Below are 21127 nucleotides of genomic sequence, written 5' to 3'. Positions count from 1 at the left end.
AACGACCACCCTGTGGCATTAGTTTTGAAGAGGAATTGCACCCATGTACTTCTGGCCACATAATTTGCGATCTCCAGAAATGTTTAAAAAGCTACATTTTCAGAATGAGACTATGTTGCAGCCATAACATGGAGGGGTTAAGTTTAATGCATCACAGCTAAATCTGAGGTTTTTGTTAACATGTGGTTTCTCACATTCAAAGAGGCTGTGGGGTATAAGTGGCACTCCTGGGGCACTAAGAGCTGGCCTAATTTTCACATTTGGTTACTGAACAACCTTCAGAAAAGGTGCAATTCAGTAACTCCATCATGCACCCATCCAGTCTTTATAAATTAAGCCAATAACAAAGTTTGGCAATTAACATGAAAAAATGAAATAAAAATTTTTATTATATTAAATTCAATTCAAATGATGTGCACTTTCTTTGCAAAATGTAGCTGCCTATGACTGTCACAATCACTGTAGAAGGACTACAATCCCATCTCTATATGGACTACAACTCCTTTCAGGCACCACACACACACACCTATCACCCCCTTTGATTACTCACACACAGCTGGGAGCTACTTAAGTAGTGATTACATGGACTATACGGCACACACACATAGACATTGTTGAGTCTTGTTGGTATATAACCAGTAACATTACAATACATTTTCCGTGTTTAGTCTTTGTGTTTTGAACCTGACCTTCTTTTATTATTTTAGCTTGCCTGCCGCCTGTATCAACCATTTGCCTGTGACTTGACTACACTTCTGAATTGTCATGATTTGTCTAAAACCCTTGATTCCTGCATGTTGATGTTCCAGTGCCTGTAGTAAGTGTTTTGTTAATAAATACATGTTCTTTTGATAATTCCTGAATTTCATAAATTTGTAGAGTGAACGAACGTGACAGTCGCACAGTTGTTGTTTTTTGTTGATTGGAGAATTTTAGTTTTTTATGTAAGTTACTTGGTTTATCAAGGAAGTATTTAATTGATTTCAAAATAGCAAGTAAAAATTATTTAAACTGTTTTGTGAACAGGTGGCACAGTGGGTACCGCTTTTGCCTGACAGCTGGAAGGCCACTGGTTCGAGCCCTGGCTGGGTTGTTGGCATTTCTGTGTGGAATTTGCATGTTCTGCCCATATTGCATGGGCTTCCTGTGGGTGCTCCAGTTTCAATTCCAAAGACATGCTGTACAGGTAAATTGGGCAAGCTAAATTGTATGTGTGTGAATGAGAATGTATGGGTGTTTCCCAGTGTAGGGTTGCAGCTGGAAGGGCATCCACTGCGTAAAACATTTGCTGGATAAGTTGCAGTTCATTCCACTGTGGCAACCCCTGATAAATAAAGGGATTAAGCCAAAAAAAAAAATGAATGCATGTTTTGCGAACAGGTAGCATGGTGGTGCAGTGGGTAGCGCTATCACCTCACAGCAAGAAGGCCACTGATTCGAGCCCAGGCTAGGTCAGTTGGCATTTCTGTGTAGAGTTTGCATGTTTTCCCCATGTACACGTGGGTTTCCTCTGTGTGCTCCAGTTTCCCCCACAAGTCCAAAGACATGCATTATAGGTGAATTGGGTAAGCTAAATTGTCTGTAGTGTGTGTGTCCTCCAGGTTGGGGGTTGAGCATTGGGCTAACAACCCACCTCGTAAAAATTAGGTGTTACAAAACACGAACGTAGTGCGGCTAAATATCAACCGAGATATAAACAGACCTGGGAGGAAGTAGGTTTTGCAAATGATTGCATCTATTATGCAGAATAAACATTAATATGGCTTTAACAACATGTGAATATATGAAAAAAAATAGATTCATTTGACACTGGAAACCTGGATAATGATGAAAATTAAGTTTTACCATCAAAAGAATAAGGAATATTTTGACAAAGTTGTTGTAATGCTAATATATCAGCCCTATTAGTTCTGGGATAAACTGTACAGACTAATGGCAGAGCGCAGGAAGGATTTGCATTCTGTGATACACCGGGGCATGGTTATTGTAGAACTCAAAGTGCCCTTGTTATGATGTATGAGTAATGTCTAAAAAGTTTAAACAGCAGCCTATCCTTGGTCAAAACCTAGAGTGAGTTTCTCCCCATAGCTTGCATGAAAAAGCAATCAGGAAAAATAAAATCCCCCTGATTTTTACCACATTTTCAGATTTTACCACATTCTCACCATGATATTTACTTGGTAGTTTTATTTATTTATTTTTAATCATTTTTAGGTATTCTAGCTATTTAGCTATTTTTTCTGACCTGCTTTCTGGAACTGTTCTTTACAGGACTTAAAACCTGTTGTCACAGTCAACTCCGCTCTGCATCTCAAGTCCGCCGACGTACATGTTGAGCTACCGAACAAACTGGTAACAACGGGAAAGCTGTCCATACGGAAGTAAGTGATCAGCTGGTGGTAAGTGTGAAAAAAGAAAGCTCCATAGCGTTCGTTTTAAAGACAAAATGCAGCCATCCATAGCTCTGGCTACATAATTCGCAATCTCCAAAAACGTATATAGGACTACGTTTTCAGAATGAGCCTGTGTTGAAAAATGCTTAATAGGGGCCCTTTAAAGTGGATGGGATTATTGCTATAGTTGCACTGTCTGTGCTACTGTAACTCCTTCTTTAAAAAATGTCCTTCTAGTTCTTGACAGACCCGCTCCTCTGCTATTTTGTATTATTAACTTTTTATCACAACAATCAACAAACCAGCTGAATTCTGATTATTAGATTGTGCTGATATTTTTACAAACCTCTGACAAGCTCTACAGTATCTGACTGCAGACTTGCATATGCAAGCTGAGACCCGCAGTCTCAAACCTCATTTACACTACAAGCGACTCGCAGCTGCAAAGCGACAAGCAACGCTACATCTGCGACCTCTGTCTGCGCGTGACTGTTGGCAAATAGGTGGGCATGCCAAGCGATGTGACAAAGTTGAGAATCCTTTCTACAAATAAAGAGCGGCATTCTTAAGCGACAGCCAATTGGAGCACCAGTAGAGGTCATGTGATCCTCTTTCTGCTCACTTAGAGGTGGATGTGTTCTCTGTGCTGTAGACCTACAAAGACCAGCAGGTCACCACCCAGAGCGACCGGCAACTACAAAGTCTCCGCTAGTGTAAATGAGGAAATCTCAGACACAATAAACTCAATGAAGCTAGTGATGTCACTGTGAATGTTAAGGTTAGGTGTGCACATTAAAAGCATTGCATGCAGCTCAGCTTGCATTCGCACTCGATCTGCAGCCAGACCCTTCTCGAAAAGCTTGCACTCGTCACAGTCAAGTTAAACTGCCACTGTGTGGATTAGTGCTGAATGTTTGTTATTGTTATTACTTGGAATTATGATTTGTTATAGAGCAATACACTGGTGTACAAAATGCTGTGCTTCATCAATTTTTTATCCTGCATTGGGTTCACACATATACTATACCCTGGCTGCTTGCATCAACACTAATAAGGCCCAATCCCAAATCTATTTTTGTACCCCTACCCCTTCCCCTTCTCCTTGGCTCTTCAAACAGAGTGTGAAGGGAAAGGGCTTCAAAATTTACCCCTAAGGGCCTACTCACACTATGCTATCCGAACTGTGCCCAGGCCCGATTCCCGGATCGTTTGAAAAGTGTGAGTGCGCTGAATCAGGCTTAGGCACGGTTCACCTGGCCGGCCCGGTTGGAAGAGGTGGGACTGAGCGCGGTTCACTTGGGCGTGATACGTTTGTAGTGTGAGTGCAAAATGCGCCATTCCTGCAGCACGAGGGCTTTATGATAATTTATGAGCGCCAAAAGTGGAGGATCTGTTTGGCGAAATATCTGACTGCGTGTCACCGCATCCCTAAGGACTGTTTGGCAAAATATTTGACTGCATATCACTGCATGTCAAACGACTGAAACGATATAACTAGAGAAATCTCTGTGCTGCTGAGTGAGAGCGCTTCTCACTGAACAGCGCAGCATCGATGACGTAAGCGTGCCGAGGTCCAATTGTAGTGTGAGTGCGGGCTGTCGGGGGAGACGGGAGGGGGGACAAGCGTGCTTTGGCCCGGTTCGAGGCAACTGTACCTAGTGTGAGTACGGCCTAAGAATTGGAACCACACCACAGCTAATGCACTCGTCATCAAATGTCATTATGAGCTCTTACTTCATATGAGATTAGACCATGGCAACTGCTGTTATTATTTTAGTTGCATTATTTTTTGGTATTTATCTTCAGGAAATCACTGAAGGCATATATCATGTTATCATGATCAAATAATGTGGCAATAAGATCATAACTGTAATGTGCCTTTACACCCTGACCATATTCATCAATGTAAACACAAGAAAACAACATTATCATTATTCCAGACACTGTAAAAAGCAACATTTTAGCCAATAGACTTTTCTGACAGGGTATTCGAGTGTCATTGAGTGTCAGAATGTTGTGGGACTGCTATATAAGAGTTATTACTAGGGATTATACATTGCAAAATTTTTTTTATTTATTTATTTTTTTTAAACATGTGCTTGTTTGTCGTAAAAATGCGTAATAATAACAAAAAAAAAAAAAATACTAATTTGTGCATCTCCTGATCTCCGGGTGCAGCTATGCAGAATTTGTGGCTGGTGTATTTTAGGAAATTTTCTTACCCCTTGGTTTTGAATGTGGTCCTGAAAAATCTCTTTCGATGGCTATCTAGCCTTGCCCCTTAGCCCTACGCTTTCAAGATAACGATAATTGGGATAGGTCAAGGGTAAGGGCTAAGGGGTAGAACTGGGATTGGATGATGGGTATTTTGTTTCTGACACTTGCTGTTTACAGTAGATTAAAAACTAACTGGGCCATCAGACCAAGCTCTGCAAAATAACATCACACAAAGGAGATTGGAAAATCAATCACTGGACAAGTCATATGGGAGTCATAGAGACAATACGATAAAAATAATGGCATATTATAAGATAAAGAAATAGTTTTTCTGACCACATATGCAAATCATCCTTGTTGGGGACCCCATAACCAAAATTTAAACTTTTATAATTCGTAATAGGAGCAGTTAAAGTGGTACTGAACTGCAGTGTAAATCCAAACCAAGCTAATCAAAATCAAACTAAAGCAAGCTGAGCTGGGCCATTCCGAACCATTCTGTAACGTCCAGTGGAAAAGCAGCTAGACTGGTTTTCTAGCCCATGCCTATTCTCTGGTATAAGCAGCAACTTAAAATAATGTATAATGTATGGGCCAATGTACCGGTATCTAAATATAGTCTTAGTCCCTTTATTCATCAGGGATCACCCTAGCATTTGTTTCACACAGCAGATGGCCTTTCAGCTGCAGGAACTTATTTTATTCAATTCATTTATACCACATGAGTTTGGACTATAGGGAAAACCGGAGCACCCGGAGGAACCCACGTGAACACAGGAATAACATGCAAACTACACTCAGTGTATATACAGTGGGTATGGAAAGTCTTAATAAGAAAGGGTAAAAAAGAACCCAAATATCACTACGGCAGAGTTTCAGGGATGCAGTCAGAAGATGCGAGGAAGTTGTAAGTCAACCATCATTGCGGCCTTCCACTAGTCAGGGCTTTATGGTGAAGTGGCCCATTAAATAAATGTCTGCTTGGAGTTGTTTTGGGGAAAAACAGCTGAAGGACTCTTGGATGGTAAGAAATAAAATTCTTTGGCCTGATGAAACCAAGATAAAACTTTTTGGCCTTAATTCTAAGCAGTATATGTGGAAAAAACCAAGCACTGCTCGTCACCTGTCCAATACAGTCCCAACAGTGAAGTATGGTGGTGGCCGCATCATGCTGTGGGGGTGTTTTCAGCTGCAGGGACAGAACGACAGGTTGCAATCAAGGGAAAGATGAATGCGGTTGGGTACAGGGATATCCTGGACAAAAACTTTCTTCAGAGTGCTCAGGACCTCAGACTGGGCCAAAGGTTTACTTTCCAACAGGACAATGACCCTAAGCACACATTTAAAATACAAAACTGAATGGCCAGAGCACTGACTTAAACCCAGTTGAGCATCTCTGGAGAGACCTAAAAATGGCTGTCCACCAACATTTATCATCCAACCTGAGGAATGGCAGAGGATAACCAGTGAAGAAATTCAGAGGGGCTAAACACTTCCCTTACCCACTGTGTATATAACATTTTAGCAGTAACTTTCCCAACTTTCTACATGAATGACTAAACCCCCTTTTTATATATATCCTGGAGGATGTTAATAGTCCATTCAACCCTGGCGTTCAGGTGCACTCCCAAGTACTTAGAGGACTCCAGCATGTCAACATCCTCCCAGCGGATGAAAACTGGGGTGAAAGGTTTCCTCATCCTATTAAAGTCCAAAGCCTTCTGCTTTGTTTTTCTCTACATTGTGCTTTAGAGGGCTCAGCTCACACCAGTGATTCCTCTGTGCTCTCCTTCCTCTCACATGGTCAAGCATCAAAGAATTGTGCGAGTATTTCTGTATGTGACTTGACCCAGTGCTGTATGTAATGTCAGTTGTGTGAAGTGTAAACAGGAAAGAAGACAAGACTTTTCCTTAGGGACTTTCTTGTACTGACCACCTGATGTGACATATGGCAAGCCGTTTTATATTTAATCTATAAAGCATACCACTATTTTCAAACAACTATTACTTTGTATTTAGGTACAAGGGCTTATAATTTACTTTTGTCAATTATTTAGTGCTTTATAATTATGTATTAGTTCTTAATAATATATACTAATACTTATATTGTAAAAAAAAAAATTGCGCCAAGTTGTCATAACAACTTAATATTTTGAGTTATTTTATCTGGATTGAATGTATTGCCAAAACTTATATCTCAAAGTTTTACTTAGCTGATTTTATAGGATTTAAAATAAAAGAGTCAGCTGAACCCTGCATATATAAGTTATCTTAACTCAGGGGTGTCCACACTTGGTCCTGGAGGGCCGTTGTCCTGCAAAGTTTAATTCCAACCCCAATCAGACACACCTGGGCTTGCTAATCAAGCTCTTACTAAGCTTTCTAGGAACATCCATGCAGGTGTGTTGAGACAAGTTAAACCTACAATCTGCAGGGCACCAGCCCTCCAGAACCGAGTTTGGACACCCCTGACTGCTTCCAACATCTGGGCTTTAAATAGTACAAATGAGGAGTTCATATGAAAAACCCTCTAAATCCATCAGAGCTCTTTTTCTTTTTCTTTTTTTTTTTTTCGTAAATAAGCATTTTTTTTTTAAATCAGTGTCCTATATAATTAGTCTCAGAAGTTTCATTTTATAGATAAGGAAAAGATTATTAGCCAGTAAATAAAATATTTTTTATTTAATAAAATAATAAATAAAATAATAAATAATAATTAGACAATTATTTGTTTTTTTAACAAGGTAGATTTTATTTTGTGTCAAAACCAGGTAAATCCACATATAGGGAGACATTGTAATTAGTTGAAAAATTACTAAAGATGTAATTAGAAATTATTTTACCAAACATAAAACACATTACACAAACCACCTAAAATTAAAAATACATAAATCTGTGAGGTAATTGGTGGTTCATTCTGCTGTGGAAACCCTTGATAAACGGGGACTAAGCAGAAAAAAAAAATTAATGAATGAAATCTGTCAAATAAGTGCATCAATAAAAAAAAAAACAAAAAAAAAAACTGACATTATTCAAATTTTAACAATGTGTTGTTATTTCTGATTTTGGTGTTTAGATTTAATGTAAGTAGAGCAAAAAAAAAAAAAGAGCAAAAAAAAAAATGCATGCTACACTTCCAACTGTACAAAGTATTTTCTTTTTCTTATAATGCACAGAGTTTTGAAGTAAGGGACGTTTTCATTTGCCATTCACTAACAGTCGGACAGGCTCAACCAATTCAAAAATCTTTTAAAATCTTAACAGAAAGTGGAATAAAAGTCTCCTTATAAAAGCTAGCGTATCAGCACGCCATCACACCAAAAAGTATGATTTGTTTTGCACCTTCTGGATGGCTCTCGGGACATAGCGGCTTTTGCTGTCAATGGCGTTTAGATAATTTTGCAAAGAAGCTGCTATTTATAAATGAGCTGACAATGGGATTTAGAGGATTTGAAGCAAAATATTTGTTGAACATGTACTACGTGCCTAAAGCATTCGCTAAATGTCATTAGCTCATTTTTGGTGAAAGTGGCATTTAGCAGCTTTGCATTTGAACTCTTTAAATACATGCAAATGAAATTTTTTTTTAAAATTTATATTTGTTTACTTTTGGATGATTATTGATGTTAAACGTCTTTCTTTTGATTGTGCTGGTAAAAAAGGGTTAATCAGGTTGACAAAATTTGGACAGGTTTGGGATCAGTTTGGATGTTTTGAATGTGCATTTTATGCTAAGTATTTAACAAAAACCAAGTGCATATGCTCGTTTTAAGGTGTTTTATTGTGTGTGTGTGTGTGTGTGTGTGTTTGGGTGGGACAGTTTTGGGTGGAAACATTCAAATGTATCTGGCAACACTGTTTGCCAATTTTCTCATTGTAATGTGGTGTGTGTTTGTATGAGGTTTTTTTTTAGATACCTGCTTTTTAATTTGTATTTGCAGATTTCAAAAACCTCTTTTAGTATTAAATGAATCATGACCCCTTAGTGGTTCATTAGCTCAGTGGTAAACACTGTTGCCTCACACCAAGAAGGTCACTGGTTTATGTTCTGGCCAGGAGGCACTTCTTTGTGTAGTTTGCATGTTCTCCCCATGTTCAGGGGTGCTGTGGTTTCACCCACGGCCCAAAGACATGGGGTGTACAAAATAAGTGAACTGATTAAACAATTTTGGCTGTAGTGTATGAGTGTGTGTGAGGATGAGACAGAGGGGAGCCTCGAGCTCAGGTAGATCTCGACAACTCCCCGACAACTCCCCTTTTTATAATAGCTAAAGATTAAGATTGAATGCTATTAAAAGATATGCTGCATTATTAGATTACCTGTATTGAAATTTAGATTTAACGATTAACTTGTTGTACATGTTTTTGGAATGTGGGAGGAAACCGGAGAACCCGGGGAAAACCCACGCAAGCACGGGAAGAACATGCAAACTACACACAGAAACGACCACTGGCCTGTTAAGGAACTAGAACCGGTGACGTTCTTGCTGTGAGGCGACAGTGCTAGTCACTGAGCCACCATGCTGCCCTATGGAGGGAAAGGTGAAAAGGTAGGGGTGGAAGGGGGGATTCTTCAAATCGAAGATAACTGTAGTGAGAAAACCCTGGCTCTTTATAGTGGTTAGGAATGGCCTGATTGGTGGTTTAAACATGCTAATGCAGAACCAGCCGTGTTCAATCATAATCACGTGCTCCTCTCGAAATTAGTTTATGAATAAACTTCACTTCAAGAGTTCACACTTAGCTGATGATTGATTATAAGCAAGTTTGGCATGCTGTCCCGGGAGAGAGCCCTGAGCTCGAAGGTTCTTGAGCCCTGGGCTCCCTCCCGTTTGGAGGAAGAGAGGGGAGCCTCAAGCTCAGGTAGATCTCGAGCAACTCCCCAAAATGCTCCGCTCGGGACAGCAGCCGCGTATTTGAAGAACCCCCCAAAAGGCACAGGAGATTAATGCCATATCCGGCTGCTGATACAGAAATAGCTTGGAGGAGCAACAGAGACTGGTGTGGGTGTAAAAATTAACTGAAAGTGCTTATGTATGACTATGTGTGCTCCCGGGGCCGGTTAATTGTAAGGACCAGCGGGAGAGTGAGTGGGGTAAGTGTAAAGGTTTAAAACATATGTGGTGAGTTTCGTAAAGGTTTAGTATAGTAGTGATGGAAAATAAAGCTGTAAGGTTCTACGGAGCTGTAGCTGCAGATGAGAAGCGGTTAACTGATTAACCGCTTTGGCAGTCCAATGGGGGGTGTGTCAGTAGTAGTATGGATAAATGGTAGTGTGCGTGAGCTCCGGTGGAGCAACACTGCTGCAGCAGTGGTGCAGAGGGGATGAAGCTCGGCTGAGCGTCTCTGCGACTGCAGAGGTGCGGTGGTAGTCAGTACTAAGGGGAAGAATACGCTTCTGCAGCAACGTTTTAACTGCTTTAGCAGTGCTGGGAGTGACAGAAGTGGTATAAGTGTAATGGAAGTGTGCATGAGCTCCAGCAGAGCGTCACTGCTGCAGCAGTGGTGCAGGGGATGTAAATGATGCTCGGCTGAGCGTCTCTACTGCTGCAGAGGTGCAATGGAAGTCAGTATTTGTAAGGGAAATACGCCTCCGCAGGGACGTTTAACTGCTTTAGCAGTGCTGGAGAGTGTAACAGTATTGGGTTGCTAAATGAAAGTGTATATGCACTCGCTGAGCGTCACTGCTGCGGCAGTGATGTGGAGGGGAGTGATGCTCGGTTGAGCGTCTCTGCGACTGCAGAGGTGCGGTAGTAGTCAGTACTAAGGGGAAGAATACGCTTCTGCAGCAGCGTTTTAACTGCTTTAGCAGTGCTGGGAGTGACAGAAGTGGTATAAGTGTAATGGAAGTGTGCATGAGCTCCAGCAGAGCGTCACTGCTGCAGCAGTGGTGCAGGGGATGTAAATGATGCTCGGCTGAGCGTCACTGCTGCTGCAGAGGTGCAATGCAAGTCAGTATCTGAAAGGGAAATACGCCTCCGCAGAGACGTTTAACTGCTTTAGCAGTGCTGGAGAGTGTATCAGTAATGGATTGCTAAGTGGAAGTGTATATGCGCTCGCTGAGCGTCACTGCTGCGGCAGTGATGTAGAAGGGAGTGATGCTCGGCTGAGCGTCTCTGCGGCTGCAGAGGTGCGATGGAAGTCAGTATCTAAAGGGAAGAGAGCTGATTAACTGCTGTGTAGCAGATAGGGATGAGGCTTGGTAACGACTCTGAATTGCAGAGGTGCGTAGGTATTCAGTGTCAAATGAAGGTTGGTGAAATAGGATAAATGGGTGAAATATGATTTGGTGGAGTTAAGAGCGTTGAAGTAGAAGATTGTATTGTGAGAAAGCCGTGTGCGTTCCCGCTAAGCCTTTACGGCTGTATTATGCATGGATTGTATTAGTAGTAGTTGTTGTAGTAGTAGTTGTTGTTGAAGTAGTTGTTGTTGAAGTAGTTGTTGTTGTCGTAGTAGTAGTAGTTGTTGTTGTTGTTGTTGTTGTTGTAGTTTTCGTTTTTTTCTGTCGTAAGCGTTGCTTGCTTTGTTCTTCAAATCGAAGATAACTGTAGTGAGAAAACCCTGGCTCTTTATAGTGGTTAGGAATGGCCTGATTGGTGGATCAAGCATGCTAATGCAGAACCAGCCATGTTCAATCATAATCATGTGCTCCTCTCGAAATTAGTTTATGAATAAACTTCACTTAAACTTTCACCTGAACAAACATAAAATTTTAAAGCAGCATGAACACTTACTTTTTAAAGTTGAAACAAAAACATATTTTTTTCAGGGTACTGCCTTTTTGTTTACTGTTCTTTTTTAGTGGAATGATTTCCCCAATCCCATTTGTACTGCTGAATGTCTGGCAATGTTCAAAAGGCACATACATTTTTTTCTAATAAAAAAAACAAACAAACAAACAAAAAAAAAACTACCAAATCTAACTTGTTTTTTTCTATCAAAAACAGAAGCATTAGTACTATTAGCAATACTTGATAAGAGAACTATCTTTAATAAATTGCTTGGGTTGAGTTGGTTTCTATTTTCATGCCCTCACCACTGTTGATGGCTCTTAAAAAAAGCTCTAGTAGCGGATACATATACTTAGAAGATCTCTCAAGATCACAAGCTTCCTGCCTTCTCTAAAGCTGATTATCCGCTGTGTGGTATAGTATGATTTAGAACAGCACAGCTCTGCTCGCTTCAGTTCAGTATTGCTCAGTTTTTTGCTGCAGTTTTGTATCACTTAAAGTGTTTGGGATAACATTATAGTTGCGGTGCCTCAACTGACATGACTTCCTAAAAAACCTCCAGGTCATCTGGCTCCTCAGCTAAAAACCTTTTACTGACCACAATGTTAACATTTCAGGTGTTTTTTTTTTACTTCTTTATATTGTGTAAACATCTATCTATACACACTATAAACATCTATAGATGTGCTGTTTGAGTAATAGCAGCATTAAGCCCTTTTACTAGCTCAGATGATTTTGTTTATTGCATGAAACAATTATAATAGTTCATTATTGGAAAAATACAGAAAGCCCTCATTTTAAACAATGGTTGCAGGAATTGTCTCTTTGTTTGGTTTTAGAAAAATTAATTTATATAGTTAAGAGAAAACCTGAAGAGTTTTTCAAAATATGGAACCTCTTCGTTTGATTTGATTGAATAAACCTGATATAAATTGTATATTGTAACACCTGCTATTAATATACTATTGTTTTCAATATTTTTTATAATGTGTACAGGCATTTATTTATTGATATATTTGTAATTGTAATTGTCATTTTTTTCATAATTTTGTATGTTTTTTTAGTATATTTTAAAAGTTCCTGAATGTTAATAAATACAATGTTTAAAAAAAAAAAAAAAGACTGAATTTGACAGCAGCAAAGATGACCTTGCGTGCTCTCTGAGAGATGAGTGGAGTTTTTCTGCTCGCTCACTACTATGGCATAGGTGCACCACTGAGTTATTAAGGCTGAGGAGATGCTCTGTCAGTAACAATGTACTTTTCTTTCGCATTTTAATTCCTAACTAAATACATCCAGCTGTTCTGTTTAAATCAGTCCTATACGCTGCACATACAGTATATGGTATATTACAGGATAAAATACATAGAAAAAAAAAATCTGTTTAATACAGACTAAACCAAGGTTGTTCTATGAATTTTATCTTGTCAATATACAGGTAAAGCATTTGACTAATACAATACAAAAATAACTCAGTTACTGACTAACAATACTCAAGCACTAACGTTGCTTCTCATCTGCTCTGACAGGCTCACCATGGGGAAATGTGCGTCACACTGAGGCTGTGTTTACACTGCTTTTCATTTTAAAATGCATACATTTTGCTCAGCATAGATGTGTACTTCAGTTAGCTATGAGAGGATTGCAGTTTGTTTACCACAGAGGGATTTAGTACTTAGTACTGAAAAACTCAATACAAAACTACCTAGGGATGTAAGTAAACATGCATAACAAAGCAATAAATAATTATAATAATTCAATAGTATGTTTAATATTCACCACAATGACTTGACATTGTTCACTATCTGTGTGATGTTACTAAAACAGTTATTTCTAATGTGGTTCAAACAATACAATACAATTCCTTGTACAATACAAATTATGACACAGTAATAACTAGATTACTAGTAATGTAGCAACTGGATACTTTCCTCTATAAAGCACTGTGCTTTGGTAGTTTAGCAGCTAGTTAGTGTAAAAATTGAGTCAGGGTGACAACAGAGTTGTGGGTCCAAATGCAGTTTGATTACATTTTAGTCAGGTAGGCAATGGTCAAAACAGAAGCAAATGGTATCATAGGGGTAATCCAAAGCTTAGTCAGGGTCACAGGCTAACAGGTTTGTGCAGGCAGCATAAACACAATTAAACAAGGCAAGGATCAAATTGCACAATAAGGCAAGGCAAGGCTAGGCAGGAATAACTCTTGGTAAAGTTACAGGTGAACAAGACTCAGCAATGTGTGTGAGAATGTGAGGTGTATATAAAGTCCAACGTATCAGTCTTCATGAGCTACAGCTGTGCAATTAATTAGTGGAGATCCGGAACAGGTGTGCAGTTGAGGTGGCTGATGGGAAATGTAGTGCAGTTCAGTGGCAGATCTTGACAGATTAGGTTAATTAAGTGGTCATCAGAGAGATTAATTTAAATGAATAACTTCTTGTAAATCTTTTTGAGTGATGAAATAAAATAACTGATTCAAATTCATTAGTCAGTCAATATGACCAGTGTTTGAAACTTATTTAAAGTTTTGAAAATCTCCTGTCATGTATAGGAACCAAAACATTTTCTTATTTACTGAAAGCTTGAAGAAAGACTTTAAAATTCCTGTCTCAATCAAAAACTTTAAACAAATGAAGATTGACCACACTGCAAACTACAGAGTTTTCTTATGAGCTCATTTAACATCACCTCACCAAGAACAGGTCGACACAGAGAATCTGCAAACAATTACAGAAACAGCATGTGAGGTGCAATATCAACACAGCTGGCCAACCCTGTGTGGATCAGCACAATCAGTCAAAGGGAAGTTTTAGTTTTAAGTCACTAATTGCATCCATGTGATCTATAAAGACAGCCTTTTGTACTGGGTGTCAGATATTTGTTGGAATTGATGAAAGTATTGTAGAAGGTAGAAGTTTTTATTGTGTTATTGAGGAATTACACTACACCTCTCTCTTTCTTTCTCTATATGTATTTCTATTGCAAGTAAATGTTCATTTTTTAATACTTTGTCAATACTTTTATACTTTATACTCTATTACTTTTATTTAGCGAAGATGCATCAAACTGACCAAAGTCGACAGTAAAGACCAGTCAATCTCATGAGAAAACATAACTATTTTATAACATAGTAAAAGTGGCAATTCATACAAATCCATATTATTTAATTAGTATAAAAACATATGATTTTTAAAATGTAGTGTGCCCCCAAATCATGCCCACATACCCTTTATTAGGGAATGAGCAAATTATACTAAAATATACGAATGATACAAAATTAAAAAGGTACGAATTGCTATAAGATTACATTAGTAGAGATGCATTTACTCTAGGTATTTATTTTATTTTTTAATGCCTTTAAATAATTTATTTAAAGCAATGTTTGTTTTCCATACAAAAAATAATAATAATAAATTACAGTAAAACATGTATTTGTGCATCTTTTACAAATTATTTGTAGTTCAAATAAATTTAGCTCTTTCTATGCATTTAAGAACTCTAAAATACATTGCAGTTTTACAAACAAACTATATAATTGTTAGCAGAATTGATTTCACGAAATTACATTAAATACTTTAAAAACAAACAAAATTCAAACAGTCAGTCAATCAATGGCTTTTTCGGAAAACTTTTCAAGGCACATTCAATCCAAATTCTGCTTAACTTCCTGTCTCAACAGGTACTTTCTTTTGATCATTTTTGTGCATTTTGAAGGCAGCATAGATGTACAGTACCCTGTCGCTATTACTAGCAATCTAGGTCTTGCATATCGCTGGAAAACAGTCATTATCACCCAGACTACAATTCTGCCACTGAAATGAACTACAAATCCCATAATTCCCTGCACTCACAAACCTGGCCCAGATCCCCCTTAATTGCAAACACACAGTTGAAGCTTATGAAGACTGATTACCAGGACTACACACACATCGGTTGTGCAATCCTCTTCAGTGTTATTATTGTCTTGTCTAGCCGTGTTTTGATCTTTGTTTATTTCTTTGTTTATGTTGTTTTGCTGCCTGGCCTGACCATTCACCTGCTATTTTGAACATTTTTTGGATTACATATGCTCCAGATTGCTCCTTTAACCAATGCCTGCCTGACTATTCTGATAAAGATCCTACAGTAGCTTTCGATGTGCCCAACTCATCATTACATATCATTTGCTGCCTGTAATATCTCACAACCCTGTGCATTCCATTTCTGACAGTTGAGCTAAAAATAATAAACATAGTGTCTCAAAGCGCCTCTTAGGTGTCAATTTGGGTAAATGCGAGAAGTTTTAAGCAAATATTCATTTAAAGTTATCACCAAAGCTCTCTCTATTTTATTGTCCAAGATTAAATTGTAATGCTGTCTCAGAAGTCTCAGAAATTGGTTTTACGTGGTGCTTTCATACAGAAACTTCTGCTGGCTGACTACTTTTGGAGCCAATCAGTCATACTGACTCAAAACATTTAAACAATAATGTTTTCATATAGATAAAAATATATAATCTGCATAGCATTTGTGTTTATTTCATAAATTGCTCTTTATAAAGTAGGACGTGAGTTTTTGCATGCATTTATAAATCACTAACACCCCAACCCCCAAAGTTCCAAACAAGTGTCAAATGAGCATAATCAGTCAATGGGGCCCAAACCCTCAAAACAACTACACAATTCCCTCTCTTTCCCATTATCCATGAACCTCCGAGCTTGTTCTCATGTGAAAAAAAAACAAAAACAAAATACTTTCCAATGTCTCTCTGTGTGTGTCTCGCTTCCCTTTTCTCTTGATTACAAACAGTGTTACGTTAAGTTTTGATGTTTACCACATGGGCGATTACCAAAAAGCCATTAGTGGGCTGTTCTCAATGTATTCTCAATGACTTTATCTTCTCTTCAGCCTTTTTAAAGGAGCACAGAACATTTATGTGAGTTGATCAACCCTGGCTCTGCTTTACTTCTGTTGATCTGCCTGATTTACCGCAGCTCTGGGCAACAATTCGTCGATTGGCAACTTCCCAAAAAGCCTTAGCCAATGATCGCATCAGAAGTAAGCTCAACCCAACAGAGAAAGAGTTCTGTTGTAGAATGCGTATTGTTTTGAAAGTACATATTTGGATTGCGTTTTCTTTCAAATAAACCCTGGGACCCCACGTCTGATAGAATTATAGGCTATTGAACTCTGCCAGATTAATCTTCAGGTCTGCTATGACAGATCTGTTAAATGCTAAAATATGAATGGTAATAAAGTTAAAATCACTTTTTCCAGTTTAATTAATAACTATTAACAGCATTAACAGCAAGACAAGAGGTTATTAACAGCATAAAATGCAAAAATACCCTTTTTAATTAGCATCTATATGTTGACTAATAAGTTAAGTTGAAATTAATTCCACAAATTTTTGACTTCGATTCTTGAAAAAGCTTCTTGCAGTTAATTATGTGCACACACTGTGAAAATGTGCAGTGCAATTAACTAATTTAATTTCAAATTTTGATAAAAGTCCAATGCACTTAACAAAAACACGTTTTGTGAACTGGAAATTATTGTATTAGTATTGTATTAAGTGTCATTATGTGTGTCTTTGCACTTGATTAACATTTTTAGGTTTTGTAATCTGCTGGGATTTGAACAGGTTTCTGCTATGTTGAAAGTTAGTCAGGTTACAATTGTAGTGAAGAGTAGAGTATGTGTTTTGGTTGAGGATGGACTGATATCGCATCAAGACTAGGGGCTCTATTTTAATGAAAAAATATTCTCTGTGCACCGGAGCATGGTCTTATTCTCTTAATGATTTATGGGTGTGTTTTGACCATAACATGCATTAAACCAATCAGTCTCATCTCCCATTCCTTTTAAGAGTCAATTGCATCCATGGCATATTTGCTATTCACATGTCGGACTTTGTAAGAGGAAAAACTGAATGCTTCACTAGTGAGAAAACAGTTAAACAGACCATCTGCAGTGAAGATAAAGAATGAGCCTCCTCCAATTGGCCTTTACTTTTTTACTTTTGTGGAGCAAGGAAACGGTGTCGTATGCATTCCACAGAAGACATCTATTAGCCTATATTTTTCATTTTGTTTGTTAAGTGCAAACATTTGTTGCAAAACTATTTCTAAATTCAGTTCTAATTTCCCTTAAATTAATAAATGAACAATAATAACAAAGTGTGGTTAAAAAAAGAGGTATATCCAAACACATCCCCTACTTTTATGCTAATAAAATCTAAACCCAGACAAATCTATAGGTAAACAAATCTTAAAGCAAATCTAAATATGTAAATAAATAATACTTTTACTAATAATAACACACAAATTGGAAATTGGAAATTGTCGTAAATAAAAGCCTACTGAGATGAAGAAGGCATGGAGGTAGTGGTTTTTATATTTATGTAGAAAATAATAGATTTTTTTGAAAATTTTAATCTTTTAATTTTATATGTAAATATATTTGTGTACTGCAATTTGTGTGTCAATGTGTAAGTGTTTGGACAACTTACACGCTCTGCGCTGGACTTTAGACCAGAATTTAGATGGTCAATAGTCTATTTCAGTTCCTCAAAACAGCAACATGCCAACAATGTACCTTAACACACTTTCTTTTCAGATGTAGAATGTAAAGCTCTTCTAACTTAGATTACATATTCAGTTAATACATTAATGTGATTTTATACAAGCAACGAATGTGTATAATATATGACTAAAAAGACAATACAATAAAACTAAAATTACTTAATTAAATGAAGACAAGTTTGCACTATTCAATAAAAGGGTTAGCCAAAAACCAAAATGAAAACACTATTAATTATTAATTAGTTATTAATTACTCACTATCATGTTGTTCAAATCCCCTGAGACACCTTTTCATTTTCAGAACCCAAATCACACACACACACACACACACACACACACACACACACACACACACACACACACACACACACACACACACACACATATATATATATATATATATTAGATGAAATCTGAGAGCTCCCTCTTCACCCATAAGCAATGCTCATAAGAAGTTCAAAGCCCAGAAAAGAAACTGACATATTCACATTGACATATGAAATACTGTTTCTGGGTCCAAATTGCAACACATTTGAACTAAAAAATATTTATTTATGACCAATTTAGTAAAATCACACATTAAAGGGAATTTTATATAATATCATAATGTACACAACAGTCTTTGGACTTGCTGCATCTCAGTCACCAATATTAGAACAATTTATAAAACTAATTGTCACTTATGTTATATATATATATATATATTGTGATTGGGATTTTCAAAAGTATTACATTGCTTTTTTTGCTATTACCTTTTGTTGAGTTTCCCCTTACAGTTTGATAGAGGACTTGGACTTGGAAGCCACTTCGCGTAACATCACATTTAACAATAGATTGTCTTCTCTTCTTCATCAAATCAGGGTTTGCTTTTACTATAGGCAGTATAGCTCAACACGTAAGCATCATATTAAACATAGTAAACACACACCCTGATCTGACAAAGATAATATAGGCCAACAAATTATACAAATGTTAGCTTAACAAAAGTGTTCTTGGAGCTTTGTATCATTACAAACTTTTTGACAGGGGTTTTTAGCTTTTTTTCTGCACTTTCAACTCTTGAGATTGTTGCTGTTAGTGGAGCATGAGGGAGCTCTCAGATTGCATCTACAACATTTTCATTTTTGTACCAAAAACGAATGAAGGTCATGAGGGATTGGATCAACATGAAAGTATTTTGGAGTGAACTAAGCCTTTAAGTAAACTTAACAAATGTCTTTTTACAGTGTATCAATGTAGTATCGGTTTGGCTGCTAATACTATGTTTTTTAATATTTTTTTAATTTTTATCTCTGTTTTTGAAAAAAATATGCTAATGTAATCAGTAATTAGCAGTTAGCCTCAAGCACTTGAATAATCTCTGATCCCAACACTAGAAGGTCAGAGACCCTTTATAACCTTTTCCAAAACAGCTTACTAATCAGCAGATGTCTGTCTAAAAGCAGGATATGACAGGAGATCCAGATCAATTTACTTGTTTTTGTTTTAAATATAATATTTATCCACACACAAAAACACACCTCTGCAATTCTATTCTATTCTATTCTATTCTATTCTATTCTATTCTATTCTATTCTATTCTATTCTATTCTATTCTATTCTATTCATAAATACTAAACACCCACCCTGCTCTCACCCTGAATGGAACAGTTTTATCTGTCCAATATTCTCTCTACTTCTAATAAAAATAAAATGTAATAAATAAAAAAAATTGCTTTTGGGCGACGCAGTGGCACAGTAGGTAGTGATGTTGCCTCACAACAAGAAGATTGCTGGTTCAAGTCTCGGCTGGATCAGTTGGTGTTTCTGTGTGGAGTTTGCATGTTCTCTCTGTGTTTGCGTGGATTTCCTCCGAGTGCTTCGGTTTCCCCCACAGTCCAAAGACATGCGGTAGAGGTGAATTGCGTATGTTAAATTGTCCATGGTGTATGTGTCAGGGTTCTGCCACTCTGGTCTTGTAAATTCTTGTCTTGGTGGCAGAGCTCGGACACTAGCTCTGTCTCGTCCTGTTTCTGTCATTGTGTGTCTCTGTGTGCGTGCGCACCGTTGTGGGTTTACACAGAGTGTGAGCGCTCCCGCTTGATGCGGCCGCGCGGGCTCTGCGTGCCTCGGACACGTGCGCTCTTGCACTCGTGTTTGTGTTTTCGTCTGTCTGCAGTGTGGTGTCTGTCCAGTTGGTTTCGGTTTTGGTCGGCGCTGGGATGAAACATGCATGCTACGTGTGTGCACGGTGAGTGTTTTCATTCATCGTGTACTCGTGTCTTTCGTTCAGTCTTCTGTTGGTGTTGTGTTTAGCACATGGTGCGTGTTTACATGCACCGCGTGCTTGTGGTGTTGCAGTATGAACACGCGGTTAATGAGTTATCTCATTGGCTGCGTGTTTTAGTCCTGTTTTATGTGAGTGCATGGCTTGTGTTGTCTCTTTGTGTCATGTGCTCTCCTGTCTATTGTCTAGTCCCACCCTCCTTGTTAACCCATTATTAGTTAATTATGTTCATCGGTTTGTGTTTATTTCCTCCAGTTTATAAACCCCTCATGTCTGCTCTCCTGTGCCAGTTCGTCATCACATGTCGTCATTTGAAGTCTTGTCCTGTCGTGTTTCCAGTCCCGATCCTTGCCAGCCTGCCCAGTTGAGTTTGTTTGTGCATTTATTTGTTTTGTTAATGTTTTCCCCCTCGGGGTAGTTTATTTTGCATTTTATTTTATTTTTTATTATTTAATAAATTCTCCATTTCCCTGCACTTGAGTCCTCACTCCTTTTCCCCCCATTTCCCCTCACCAACCCTGACATTATGAGTGTGAATGAGTGTGTATGGATGTTTCCCAGAGATGGGTTGCGGCTGGAAGAGCATCCACTGCGTAAAACACATGCTGGATAAGTTAGCGGTTCATTCTGCTGCGGCGACCTCAGATTAATAAAGGGACTAACCCAAAAAGAAAATGAATGAATGAATGAATGAAATTGCTGTCATATATAATTCTGTTCCATTTTCTATTCAAGTAATGGCATATTTAATCCCAGAATGATTTTATTTTCTTATTATTTACTCACACTCAAGTAACAGATTAACTACAGTATGTGCTGTATACGCTTGACAGCTGTACCCAATGCAGTACTGGGCACAAAGCAAAGTGCTTTTTGCTAGCTTTAGGTCAGTGCACCACATTGTTTAAATTGCAAATGCTGGTGTGAAAAGGAGGTGTGGTTATGCTGCAATGCTCC

Source organism: Danio rerio, chromosome 1 (assembly GCF_049306965.1).
Source record: "Danio rerio strain Tuebingen ecotype United States chromosome 1, GRCz12tu, whole genome shotgun sequence".
Taxonomy (NCBI): domain Eukaryota; kingdom Metazoa; phylum Chordata; class Actinopteri; order Cypriniformes; family Danionidae; genus Danio; species Danio rerio.
The sequence above is the reverse complement of the archived record's forward strand: the minus strand, read 5'-3'. Positions refer to the sequence as shown.